The sequence below is a fragment of the Zerene cesonia genome, chromosome 22 (genome assembly GCF_012273895.1).
Source record: "Zerene cesonia ecotype Mississippi chromosome 22, Zerene_cesonia_1.1, whole genome shotgun sequence".
NCBI classification, from domain to species: domain Eukaryota; kingdom Metazoa; phylum Arthropoda; class Insecta; order Lepidoptera; family Pieridae; genus Zerene; species Zerene cesonia.
The window spans coordinates 75629-90477 of record NC_052123.1 but is presented as its reverse complement, the minus strand read 5'-3'; positions in this window follow the sequence as shown (position 1 = coordinate 90477).

Below are 14849 nucleotides of genomic sequence, written 5' to 3'. Positions count from 1 at the left end.
AATAACTTTTGAATCTCAGATATTCGTCGCGGTAACTTTAGAAGCTTTATACTTTAGCTTCCAGAACTTTTAATATATCAATTTTTCTCTCGTAATTAAACATTTTTTAATTCTATATTAATGTTAAAGATACATTTAATTGTTTAACTCAAAAACTACACGACTGTTAAAAATAAAAAAGAATGAAATAGACAAAAACAATGTAATCAATTTTTTATATGAGACATCTCTAAATCATAAATATTTGTATGCCAATTGGTTGGCGAGTTGTGTGGACTTGTTTTTTTTATAAATACTTTATAACCACAATCCTAACAAATAAATTTTCATTTCAACTCTATGATTATTCTGTCCTTGTGTGAGATGTTATAAAACAATTGTAAAAACAATATTTTTTACTTATAATTTCGAGACTTGGGTTAGGACTCGAGTTTTTATAGCTAGGACGAACATTTTAGTGCGTGAAAGGTCGTATATTGCCTTCAATTCAAAGCTAATATATGCGTTTCTTTTGGAAATAAATCACGAGCCTTCCACGCAATCGCCTCCCACCAGAAAAAAGCGACTTATTCTGAAAAAGTTAACAACGGTTAATAATAGAATTTTGCGTGTTTGATGCCGAAAGACTGAACCAATTTCGATTATATTTCAACCGAACTGGTGAATTGGTGGGTGCGTTTAATTTCTATATTGCAGCAGTTTTAATGTAAAGCACTCAAATCATAACTAATTTACAACCTGTCATGTTTACATTTCTATGTACATTATACAATTTCATAGAAACGACTACTCCACATGCTATGACAATTAGAAACCATTCCTTCGTTCCAGAAATTAATCCTTTTCTCATCCCTTATCCCTTAAAAACGGGTAGTACATTCGCAGAGTCACTATACCTCTGCCAATGTTCACGGGCGGTGGTGATCGCTTACCATCAGGCGCACAATCAGCTCAGTTGCCCGCTATGATATAAACAGAAAGAAAAAACCAAGAAACCAATGAAAAAATCGAATAATAAAAGGGTACAAATAGAATAAGGATGTCTACGTAAAATATCGTCCTGTTCATCTTCAGGTAGGACCTTGGATAAGTTTCAAGATTTATTGCGTTACAAAACTATACATGATATTATCTATGTACTTTTTCGGTGGGGATAACGCGCAAGCAAGGAGCAACGGAGTTAAGAGCTGTATATTCACCCGATTATAGTCATTTATTCAAAACATACTCAAATATTTCTTTATTCAATTAGACTTCTTATAGAAGCACTTTCACAACATACGTCGAAGTATTTTACCTTTAGGTATAAAAGTGAAGTCCCGTGTTCCCTAGTGGGGTATGGAGCAGATGATATACATATGTTTTATTTCATTTCATTTCACTGATATATTTTCTATATGAAGAAGTAGATGATCAGCCTTCTGTGTCCAGCCCGACTGAGACATTTTTTTGCGCGTCCTTACCGGTCATCGAACCCAGGGCCCCTCGGTTCTACGCTCACGCGTTAACCACTGTACCAAGGAGGCGGTCCCTTTAGGTATATTTATATTATCTTTGACTTAAGTATAAATATTCTAACCTGTATCCTGCTCGAAACAATAAAAATGGATCTACTTTATGATTACCTTCGAGCTTATCTGAAAGCATTCACAAAACAAAATACTAATTTAGTACTTTGAAGTCCTACTCCCTGAAGTCCTACTGCATGCTACTATTCTATCCACTTGAAAAATGTTAAACGCCACACGTATTATGTTCTCAGACAATAAAAATGTATAATTTACAACGAATTTCTTGAATTAATTAATTACATTGACTAGTATATTTTTGCTTATCGTGTGTTGCTCCTAACTAAACTTAATCCCGATAATCTATGCGTCATATAAAATAAATCGTGGTTTCGAAACTAGTGCAATCCCGCGAGTTTTGTAAAAAAAAGTTTTGTACAAATTCAAAACTTTGTTACAACTGAATTGACAAGTATCCTCGTGCGATTTCAATTTAGCGGTTATTTCAAAACTTTCGCGTACATTGCGGCTTCTGTTATGATTAATTTGAAATTTATTCATTCATGTGGAAGCAATAACGTGGAACAATGAATTTGTTTTCAAGAGGGATCTATAAAATAACAAACAACAACCGGTGTTTTGGGAGGGTTCGCGAAGTTTATTACCTACATTGCAATTTATAATGCGAATTAAATAATATATTGAATATCGAAACATATCTGAACTTGAACAAAACTGCTACGTCAAAGTCTAAATTTAAATTAAAAGTGTTAGTTTTTCAATAGTTAATGTTCTACCAGCGAAATGTATGGATTATGGGGCTCGCTTCACTTCTTGGTTAAAAAGACTTTTTCTTAATTATGAAAGCATAGGATCCTTTGTTCCAGATTTTTACATTATGTTACAATTATATTCAATATTGTGTTAAGTTATTGCGTATTACTAGTAATATACAAAGTCTCTGTACGCTGGCTCAATTATAACGTTCTATGATGAAAGAAAAATAACTTCGTCTTCGAAATATAACTTTATTTCAAAAAAAATTTTAATATTATCCAAAGTTTACAAGTAAAAATTTGACCTGAACCTATGATTTTACAGGCTAGAGCCAAGTCATTTGGTTTTCCAACAAAAAGAGCAATGTACTACCAACTAATCGAAACTATCGTCAAACTGATTCCTCGGTCGCAGTACGGGGGAATCAGAAATTCCGATAGTTCGTTTAGTATTCCGAGTGGCAGATCCCACACCAGATGTTACTGACTTAATATAGAACCTGGCTCTGGTGTGAAGATTTACATAGCCTCGGATGGGTCGAGACAATGTAAATCACACGGCCCTTGGAGGAAATAGCCTAATATGTGGGTAGTTAGAAAATAATTTAACTACATTTTCATTAATTTTAGTGGTTTATTTTAACCTCATGCAATGACAATCTGAATTTTCTGGCAAATGTATTATCTCGATTATGTGTGCTAAAGGAAACTTATCACGTATGGATACTTATCTATATGATATTCCCAATGGCAAGTCTTATTTCAGTCAGGCTAAAATTTATTTTATTTTCCTCTGCATAAGGTCGAAACTATGATCATTCAGTTAAACGCTCGCTTACAGAAACCAACAAATTCTATCAATGGACATTGGTCCTTTCTAAGAAGTCCCCCGAAGATTGTCCAGATGAAAAAACTACGTTCGTAAATCATATTTATCAATAGAGAACTTCATTAGCATTATAAACAGAAAAAAATTCTAAGTTTGTTATGTTTTAAGTCAGAAACTATGGAACCAATTGAAGAATATTTATTTTACATGTCCGCATCTACTTTATTTCTTTGTGTTTGCAATTTTTCATAGTTAAAACTATTACCGACATACCGACATAACAGATTGAAACTAGGTCAACCGACTAGTATAACAGCACAGCTTACATTTCACATTATCTTCGATTACCATCTCTCGCTGTACCACTCGAATACAATAGAAAAATAAACAAAAAGCGGCCATATAACTCAAGCGAAAAGCCATTATTGATAACGCAAAAGGGTTGAGATCGTGTGTTTATCTTTTTATATATTTCAGTCAACAAGAGAGGCTATTATATGCGAACCAAAAGATATTTTGGGGCAAATAACATCGCATTAGCAGTAAATTGCGTCGTAAGAAGCGAAGCGGACGCGATGCACTAGCGAGCATTTTATAATCACGTTATGTACGTTCAAGTAATATGTAGAATGTGACGTCATCTCATATGAATTTTTTATGTCATATCGGGCAAGTGAGAGGTGGTTCGCCTGATGGTAAGTGATCACCACCGCCCATGAACGTTCGCGGAGGTAAGGCCTCCGCAAATGCGTTGCCCGCTTTTAAGAGATATGGATAAGGAAAGTTTTGATGACGGAAATAAAATAATGGACTGGAAAAGGTGCGAAACAGGAATATGGAGGATATCACACTAATATTTTAAATGTGGGAGTTTGTTTGGATGTTTGTCCGTCAATCACACTGAAACTACCGAACAGATTTGATGAAATTTGGTATACAGACAGGGTATACTGACTTGGGTGATGGGATACGTTTTATCCCGATTAAATGCTCGCTTGGGATAAAACAGGAATTTTGATATTTGGGCGGAGCCGGGTTTTTATCGGCGGTTTTGATGTTAGAACATTACGTCGTAGTAGCCTCTACGAAATTATTTGTGTATGACAACATCATACACAAATACTACTTAAACTTACTACTTGTTACATTAATATATGAGTAACTTATTAAGATTTATTGATATATATATAAATAAATAAAATAAAAATGAATAGTAAATACGATTTGAAAATAATGCCCTAATCGAATAAGAGATGGACTTATATATACACCATGCAATATGAAGTAGGGTTGAATAGAAATGATTAAGAAAAACATAATTTTCAATCAAGTTATGAAACTGTACGTTTACGTACATTAGATTAACACCTATTAAGCTTCACAAGACTAGACATTGACATAAAACTAAACACCCCCCATACTTTCCACATTTTCCTTACAATGTTGGTCAAAAAAAAATCTGACACGTTATGTCCCGCAGTGTACGAAACCCTGTGGGTCAAGTGGGTTAGCCGATTACGCCCCACAATACGAGGGACGTACACCCCCGGGACACTTATATGCATTCGTTTGGATCTATTTAAGTCGCACTAGATTAGTGCTAGAACGTGCGTGGATTTAGGAACGATTTAGGGTTAATCTTTCGAGTTAGCGATGCTGCTTTTAAGACGTTTTTTCATTTTTAAATAGTCTGGTTGAATAGTCAATGCTAGTATTCAATATCATTCATTATTTAATATTAAGTGTTCTAAATTTGAATGAAGTTTTGTTTATAGGTATGTATTTAAACTAATGGTAAACTGGCGATTATTTTTTATTTTATCAAATGGTTTTTTAAATGAATATTGAATTAACGAGAAATAGATTCTCACAGTATGATAAAGCTGATAAATGTGAAATTCTTTTTTTTTTTGCAAGAATTTAAAATGAGTAATTGCGAGAACTTATAACATATTTTACATTTATTAAAAACTTGAAAACAAACTACATGTTATGTATGTGTACTAATATTGTCTGAAAGGAATAAAATTGCTATAAAAATACCAGGAGGTTATAAACTTTAAGAGATAAGACAGCAATTTCTATAAAAATAAAAAATTACTAATGCATAACTACGCATTGAAAATATAGTTTGTTTTTCATGTATAATTTGAAGGATTTAAATCTTTATTTTGAGAGCACTAAGGTAAAATTTCGTTTGTACTGTTTTTGTTATGTTCGCTTCGCCTTAAATCGGAAGTATTCTATATCCAAAAGACATGGTAACTTATCGATTGCTACACGCTTTCCTGCGAAGAAAATTGTATCTTATTCCTCTTACCTAAAGAATAATTTTCAATCTCCTTAACTTTATCATAGAACTTTATCAACATAGACAAACCCATGTAGCGACGGATCTACGAAATAGAAAAAAATGTGTACACAAAAGTGAATTTTAACGTTTCAGCTATAGGATTTATATTTAAACGATCAGTAGTGATGATAGATAATGCAAAATTAAGAGGCTAATTACATTTTGATATTTTATTTTTGTACACGAAACAATAAAAAAAACTGGGTCAAGCGATTTAGTTAAAAAGAAGTACAAGGAGTATTACTCCTTGCACCCAGTATACCGGCAGGACTTGCGCCGCGCGGTGATACCCGCAAAAGAACCGGCGGAAAAAAGTAAATATGTCTATTAAGATTATTTATTATTCTGGTACGTAATCTATCATTATTGCCAAGTATCATAAAAATCGGTTTAGTGGTTTTCGCCTGATAGAGTAAGATATAACATCAATACATTGATTTTCACATTCTTTATCGTTTATAATATTAGTAGGAGAAATCGATTTTCTTCATGCAAGCCATTACTATGTTAGATCTAGACTGAGAATGATCACTTCAAATCTAGGACGTATCCAACGCACTAATTAATAGCAGATATCCTGGATAGTAACAGCCTAGTGCCTCCCCCCTCCACGTGTGGGGAGATCCCCCTTTCCATGTTTGATCATTTTAAACACAGCAATGTTTAATCCCATTGTTACATATAATTTCTCTTTGTACGATTTAATTAAACCGGATATGCCGCTTTCATTATTAATTGAGGAAAGTTGCAATCGGAATGAGATAAAATATTTTATCGCTCTGAAAATCTTTAATGGGCCAACTCTAAATGATAGAATAATAACGATGTATTCTGCCAAATTGTAAATCTATTATCCGTTAGCTCTGGCTTTACCTGTGTAGGGTGGCCTTTTCCTCACCGTACCCAGTCCATTCCTTCTTTCCAGTCTTCTATCCATCCCCTATGCCTCACCCTATAGAACCGGGCGGCGCATTCGCAGAGGTACTACACCTGTGAATGTTCATGGGCGGTGGTGATCGCTTATCACCAGGAGAACCACTAGTTTAGCTGCCTGCTATTTCATAAAAAATATGTAGCTCTAGCATCGCAAGCATCATGTGTCTATTGGAGAAAATTTCTTAGCAGATACATCAATTATACTTTTACTATCATTAAAACTATATCACACAGCTAGCACGATTTTTTAACTCTGACATTAAAAGGAAAGTAAGTATAAATAAAAATTTCCTAGATTTTAATTACAAATTAATTTTCTAAATTAAAGATCTTCATTCTCTTTTAGCCGATAGCTTAAATAGAAACATTACCGTAATTTAATTGGAATTGTAAAAGGTACTGCTAAGAGTATAAATACAAGAGTAGATTGCTTAAGGGATACTATTTCAGAATCCGTTACTCGAGCCAGGATTCTAAACTTAGCTTCAATTTTATTATTACACAATTATGAGTTAAATGACTACTTTTTATATAAACACTGAGGGAATGAGTGAACGTTTCTCCGTCTTCTGCCTTACTCTTATCACTTAGGGGTAAGAAAAAGAGATGTTGACTCAGACCTACCCGATATACACACAAAAGTTCCTGAAATTTCGTCGTGCCGCTCAATCTAGCCGTTTCCGAGGACTTTGGTAACAAACGCAGCGAGGCGAAAATTGTAGCATAGGTGACTTAAACACCTAAAATTTGAATCCAATAAGTATTTAGTCTGTACATATGCCAAGGATACAAAAGAACAAAAGAAGAACAGATAAAAAGCCTGTATTTTATAAGCCACGTGTGCTTTTCCCCTGATCATTTAAAAAGAACGCAAATAATTTTCCAGCCTTATTTTCCAATAACTAACGGCAGTTCTAAAACGATTGTGGCCAATCCCAAACAACGAGACGCGAAAACTGAATTTAAATTTTATTTTTATTCACCCAAAGTACATTTTTCGCTAGCAAAACATTCAACTATTGACACGCGTAAAGGGGAAATTGAAGGGGCCAAATTACAGCGCTGTAGTGAACAATAATTGGATAATCTACGAATTTGAATCTCAAAGCGGCGAATGAAAGGGCGCATTGAGTTTGATAGATTCCACGTTGAAATATAAAATAACATTTCCTACAAAAAGGAGATTTAACAAAGATTTAAAAGAGAGGATAGTATACGACCCATTCTGATCCATATTCGAAACTCCATAAAAATCGGTCAAGCAGGTTCGGGAGAGTTTGATTCGACCCCGTGATACGTGAATCCTGTTAATATCATATTCGCGAATGTTTGTAAGTATGGATGCATGAATGGATGTATGGATGTTTGTTATTCTTTCACGCAAAAACAGCTTATTGTATCTATATGAAGTATGGCACAGAGGTAGATTATAGTCTGAGATGATAATGAGATGATAGTATAGTCCTCTACACCAGAGGATTGGCAATAATTTACTCTTAAACCAGGTACCCCACGAGTGCCACGGGTTACAGTTAGTTTGGTATATATATAAGTATTGATAGACAGATAAACAGCAACCTTAATTATAAGAGAATAATATTTGTATTGTCTTGTAGTGTTTTCACGCACCATATTTCAGTACGGCCTAGATACTCGGAGAGGTCCTTAAATAATGCGTGGTTAAAACCTCGCAGCGTCATTATAAGGTTAAAATTATATATAAAGTTGGTGGGTAAAATTATTTTATTCTGTACATTTAAATAAAGGGTTAAAATAATCGGCTATATTCTTAGTAGAATTTTTATTTAATAAAACTATATATGTATAACACAACATCTTACAAATTAAATACATGTTTTGGCGATATAAATTTCCAACCAAAAAGCGAAATTAAATCGTATAGAGGAATAAATTTGATTTTCCAAATGAACGCGCAGGCGGATATAATAGAATTTAAGCCAGCTTTTGTTAGCTTAATTAATATCGTGTGCAATTTTAGTCCAGCTTTATATTTTATTACCTTCCACTGTTTACTCGATGGTACAGTGGTAGAACCTGGTAGGTCGCAGAGGACGGTGCTGGGTTCACTTCAATGTACGCGAGATATGCATCGCCTTTAATATTGTCTACATTGCTCGCCTGTCAAGAAAACAACTCGTTTTTGGACTTTGAAATTGTATTTTTATGTCTCTGTCACTTCTAAAAACTTGATGTGGTTTAAAATTCATGTATAAAAATACTTTAGCTATTACAGCGTGTAAGTTACAATGATATTTCTTAAACTGGTCATCATCATCAGCCCATATACATGTTTCCACTGCGAGAGGTTAATAAATGGGGTCTAATAAACCGATATGAATAATAATCCAGGTTGAGTTAATAAAGCTCAGTCTAACACGAATATCAAACAATCATTCTTCTTATTTCATTCAGACAGTATATTTAAAAACACTTATGGTGCATGGGATGTATTGAAATTTGTTGTTGTGTAAATATATTAGATGTAATGTGATTATGTAAGAGCTGATAAGTTAATGTGAAAATGTAATGATATGTTAAGAATATAATTAAAAGTGATCATAATAAGTGTCCAAGAGAAATGGAACTAATCAAAAAGTATTTTCCAAGTTTTCTCGCCTTAGTCATCTAGGGCCTAAAGCCATAATCTTGCGTCTCGAAGCAAATCATGTTTCTGCGTCCCGGGGGCCTCTCTGGGGGACGACACGTAATCTATCACGAGTTGTCACGTATGATATATTTTACATTGTCCCGGCGTGTCATACAGAGTCGCGGTTAGGTAAAATCGAAGCATATCATAGGACACTCTGTGATTGGAAGGTTCTATAATGGATCTGTTAAATATATAGATTTCTAGAAATCAGTCAAAGCCAGAAGCTAATATCCTATTCCCTTCTTGACATACAATCTAAATCTGCTTGACATAACTGATTGAGAAATACATTCCAATCCACATTAAATATATCTAATAACATTTCTTTAGTATAAATAATAATAAAGCAAACATACACTAAGACGATTTAAATAAACGTTAATTTTGCATGGAAATAAAGCAAAAACATGTTTAATTCAACTTACGTTACGTGTCCAATTTCATGCAAATCCGTCTTGGTTAATAAACGTACATACATAAAGCCGTCTCGTATGAGAGGTAGCAGGGATATCTTTAGCTAGCGATAGAATATCTCAAAACTCATCAGCTTTCCCATTGTTAAACAGAACCAAGGAAATACCGGAATATGTGCAGAGAGATTGATAAAACCCTAAATAAAGTATCACGAACATGCCTTGACCCTTCTATTATAGTCCAAATCAGTCTTAAACTGCTCATTGAAAATCTAACTCTATTTCCGACGAGTAGAATACAAAATTGTACGAAAAAGAATACTATTTGTTAAGGCGCCGATATTGATTTTATGAATCCTCGAAGACAGTTCTATTTGATTTGCGATTGTTATATATGGAGGGAATTTATTAAATGGCTTTAAATCTATCGGTACATTTGTCTAGACTCTAGACGCTGCATGCGAACTTATATTTGTATTTATAAATTGTGGAAAACAAGACTTGACTAAATGAGAAATATTTTACAAATAAAATGGATAATTATAATTAATACTGAGTTACTTTAAGATGAGTTAACATGTCGAACATTAAGAAGAACATGTAAAATGTGAAATATCAATTATGTAGATTATGCAATATAACTGATGATGCGATATAAGATTTAATAAACTAACTTATATACAAAGCTTCAAAACATCAATCATCATATCAACAAAACATAAATTAATAACCCTTGTTTTACGGTCATAAGTATGATGGAAACATTTATCAAACTAAAAACAGAGGAACTATAACATAAAAGTATAATAGTAACAACCAACGGGTTGTTTTATCGCTCATAAGTGATTTCTTCTCCAGTGAAGTAAAGGTATAGAAATAACATACAACAGAAAAAATTACACTTTAACATATTTATATTCGTCCATCCCACTTTAATAAGATCTGGAAACATTTTAAGAGATATAAATAATTAACCAAAAAGATTTAAGGATAATTTTATTCTTTATTTTTTTTAGTTTGCATGACTTTATAGAGTGACGTCGTTGGCACATTCATATATTTGATATTAGTGTATGAACTATTATAAATGCTAACGATATGTAAGATCTGTTTTGTTTCCATTTTTCAAATTCAAATTCAAATTCAAAATGATTTATTGTGATTCACAGGTTATAAGGAATTGCATTATATAAAGTTCTACTGTGATCTGCCGTGTGGCGTACAATTGAATTTTTGTACTTATTAACTTATATGAACATGACATTTAAAAATTTATGAAACAATTCTTTTATACTTGCAATAATACTGTGAATTTCATGGGCATGGGTGTTTTCATTTTGCATAACATTATTGTCGTCTCCATTCAGTAATTATACAATACCTGCGTCCCACATACATTTCATTAACTTTATATTAATATAAACTATTATTTACTGTAACGAAACTCAATTCGCTCTACACACGATACGGCATTGTATAACAAAATAACAATCATTAAAAACGTACTATAAAATATTATGTGCTTTCTTATTTGTCAACAGTCTACCGGGTTAAATTCTCGCACAAAAGTTAGTAAAAGGAATGAACCAAAATCCCCGAAGGACCTGAAAGTACATTGCGTAGATTTACTTAGAAAACTACCCGCTTCCAATAATGACTTGTGCCAAGTTTCTAGTGACGTGACAAGTAATTATTGGATAGCCAACTTTGTAAGCGGTGGCTTTCCCTTGTAACTACCCATTATCCCGTTTAGTGATATTTATCCACTCGCAATGTACATTACTGCGTGTGTATACGAATCTAGTTGTAAGGATTTCAATTGTAGTTGATAGCGCGCAATATATTATAATTTCGTAGGAGTATCGTACGTATATACAACTGCAAAACACTTGCGTGAACTGATGATTTGGCTGTAATGCGGTTGTAACTAAAGGGATGGTGGGGTTTTTTGTGTGGAATGAGGATATGTTTAGAATACATTGATTTAAAACTTGTTTTATTGAGACATTATGTTTAATATTATCGCGGGTAGTTATTAAGCACTTACAAACTTTACTTAGAAAGACGTTTAAAATCTGCATATGTAAATATAGGAACTAAACTTTAAAGACATAATCTAAGAAACCTTATCCTTGTTTTCTATTCTTTTTTTTTGGTGTCCGCAGATAGTAACTCTCTAAAATTCAATACGAAATAAAATATTATTAATTATTCAGATACTCTTGGCTTGTCCTTCAGTACTATTATGCTTGCCATTCCAACTTTATTACTAGCGGTTCGCCCCGGTTTTGCTCGTTGCACATGTAACAACAATTTTTCTACTATTTTATGGTAAAGCAAAGGAGCCGCCCATCAGTTTTCAATCAATGCAAATAAATTCTCCAAAAGATAAAGAATTGAAAGTATATTAGTAAGTTAAAGTTACGCAGTCATTGTGATAAAGCAATTGTATTATCATCTGTTGACTATGCTAGCTTTGAAAATCGCGAAAAGCTGTTTGAAAAGACAATATCTCAATTCGCAACATTTTTTTGTGTAATACGAGCTGCGCCCCGCGGTTTCACCCGCGTAAATCCGTACCCCATAGGAATATCGGGATAAAAAGTTGCCTACATGTTATTCCAGTTGTCAAGCTATATACATACCAAATTTCATTGCAATCGGTTTAGCAGTTTTTGCGTGAAAGAGTAACAAACACATACACATCCTTACAAACTTTCGCATTTATAATATTAATAGCATGATATACTTCACGCTCGTCTCCGCTTGATCAGTTTAGCTAAAATTTTTAATAAAGTCACTGAAAAACGAAAGAAAAAGAATTATGAACCTGTTACGAAGTCCGTAAGGTGATTCTCTAGTTATAGCGTGTCCAGGGATTATGTTATATTATCTAAATAAATAGTTAATTTACCAAACCAATACAAATTACATATTAAATTGGCATCCCAGTAGACTCACAAAGATAAAACGAGTATTTTGGTAGGAATAAATCCCTGTCCCATTACAGCTGATAAACAAATGGCATATAATATTTTAATCTCGCAGACGGCGCTGCGGCACGTTTTAGATTAAGCCACGTCCACACACGACGAGGATGCTCCACGCTTTTGGATTTGTTGGGACTGACCATTTTTTTATTTTCCTTGATATCAGTATTTTATCCAGTAAAAATCATAAAATTCACTGTACGCTGAGACAAAATATGGTGTATTTTGTGTTCACTATTATAAATTATTGTACCTATACACTTCGCTATTTCGCTAAAATAATTAAGTATAAAGGTAAACGCATCTTAAATAGTAGAAAAAGTACTTTTACAATTTGTAGTCCGCGCGAGCAAAACCGTGGGCGAAAAGTTAGTCTTAAATAATGCAACGAAACAGTCGCATACAAAGTCTATTGAATTTTTCAAAGACTGATATCTTTTCCAGTATAATTGTATGTAGTTTTTTATTAATTAGTCAGTCCGCTATTTTCTTAACGTGTGGTCTCCCAGCTGGAGCATTACTGCGCAGGTAGACGTGCTGATTTATAATGGAAATTTGAATGAATGTCGCACGTCTGCCACTCAGCGATAGAAAGCGTGTAAGTATATATTAAATTGTATGTTATGTATTTTGATAGCTAATTACCAAATCCAACGTTTCATATTAAACGCTGTTTATGAAGTTTTGCTCTAAAATACAACATAGTTTGGTAATAATAGGTATAAAGCATATAAAAGAATTCTTCGTCTTGTCCGGGGACTAGCATACTATTCATCTGTGTCCAGAATAAAAACAAAATATAATATATCCTTTGAAACTCGCAAAAACGTGGCTTACTATTAATGAAAGAAATTTTTAAATTGCTTTACTAGATCCAGAGATTACCTCTTACAACGACACAAATTCACATACTTTACCTCTTTTTATATAGTACCTATAGCTTGCGGTTTAAATGTTTATTATAATGAGCATAATATTTCAAAAATTATTATCTCGCTTACTAAATTAAGTTCTTTTAACAGCCCTCAGGTTTTAACTCTTATTCCAAATTCAAAAATATCCTTCTTCAAAATAAAAAAAAACGAATCTTAATTGAACGACAAAAACAACGGCCACAGATAACGAATACACCAAAACGAATTGTCAAATTGGAATGACTGCGCTATATTTTATCTGTGCTGTATTTTGCGCGCGAACAAGCAATTTGTTTCGTTGTTCCATAGGTGAACGTCGTTGATGGAGTGGAAACGTCCTTTTTGACTGAATTATTCGTTACAAAATATAGGGTAGCGTTGTTGGATGACTACATCGGTTGTTACGTAACTAGCTTGCAGCTTGCGGCTTTTTTCACGATTAGCTCCATAGCTGATGGAGTTTTATAAGATGGCATGGTTAATAACTAACTTATACTTATTAATAACTCGCTGCGTCCCGCGGTTTCACCCGCGTAAGTCTGTATCCCGTAGAAATATCAGCTATCTACTAAATTTAATTGCAATCGCTTCAGTGCACATAGACATAAATCCATCCTCACAAACTTTCGCATTTATAATTTTAGTAGTATAGGATGGGATAGGATAGGGTTGTTACAGTAGATGTAACAGTTAGTACTTCAGAAACAATTTTCAATTGAGATAACTAAAATTACAAAATAAATATTAAGTCAAGCTTCGGTATATTATTACTATATTTATAGTATACGAGTATTTATTGTGTTGTATAAATTCATTTTTTCAAAATAACATTTCCCTTCCTTACTTTGAGAAGAGGGAAACCTAAACATAATTCGTGAAAACTATTATCCGATAAGAAAACTCTGGTGAAAGTTAGTTGGGAACGAAAAGTCCCTTATGTAATATGTTATATACCTAGGTAACTACTTAATTGTATCGCCTTCGCTCCCTGAATCTTGTTAGAAGATATTTTCTACACAATTCGAATACGAAGAAAGTTTTGCTGAAGGTCGCTAAATTCGATGTAATTCGATCGTATCATAGTATCAAATATATTATTATAAATGTTGGGATTGTCAGTTCTCGTAGGTATATATTTTTCCTCATCTGATACAATACTTTTATAATATTATCACCATTTAAAAGTGCACAAATAAATTTGATAAACAAGGGAAATATGTTGATTATCCTCTGGAACAATTAACCTTTTGTTACTTCCGAAAGAATATTCGCAATTACGTTCAATATATAAAAACACCTGGTTTTCATTAATGTGTGATTCTTGTATGACAATCATAAGTCCATACTTAGTCTGGCCATAAATACTGTTACACTTAATTTAAAAAAAAAATATTACATTTGAATTTCGAATCTGTCATTTTTATACGATTGTTCATTGTGTTTTCTCATTTTGGCGCCA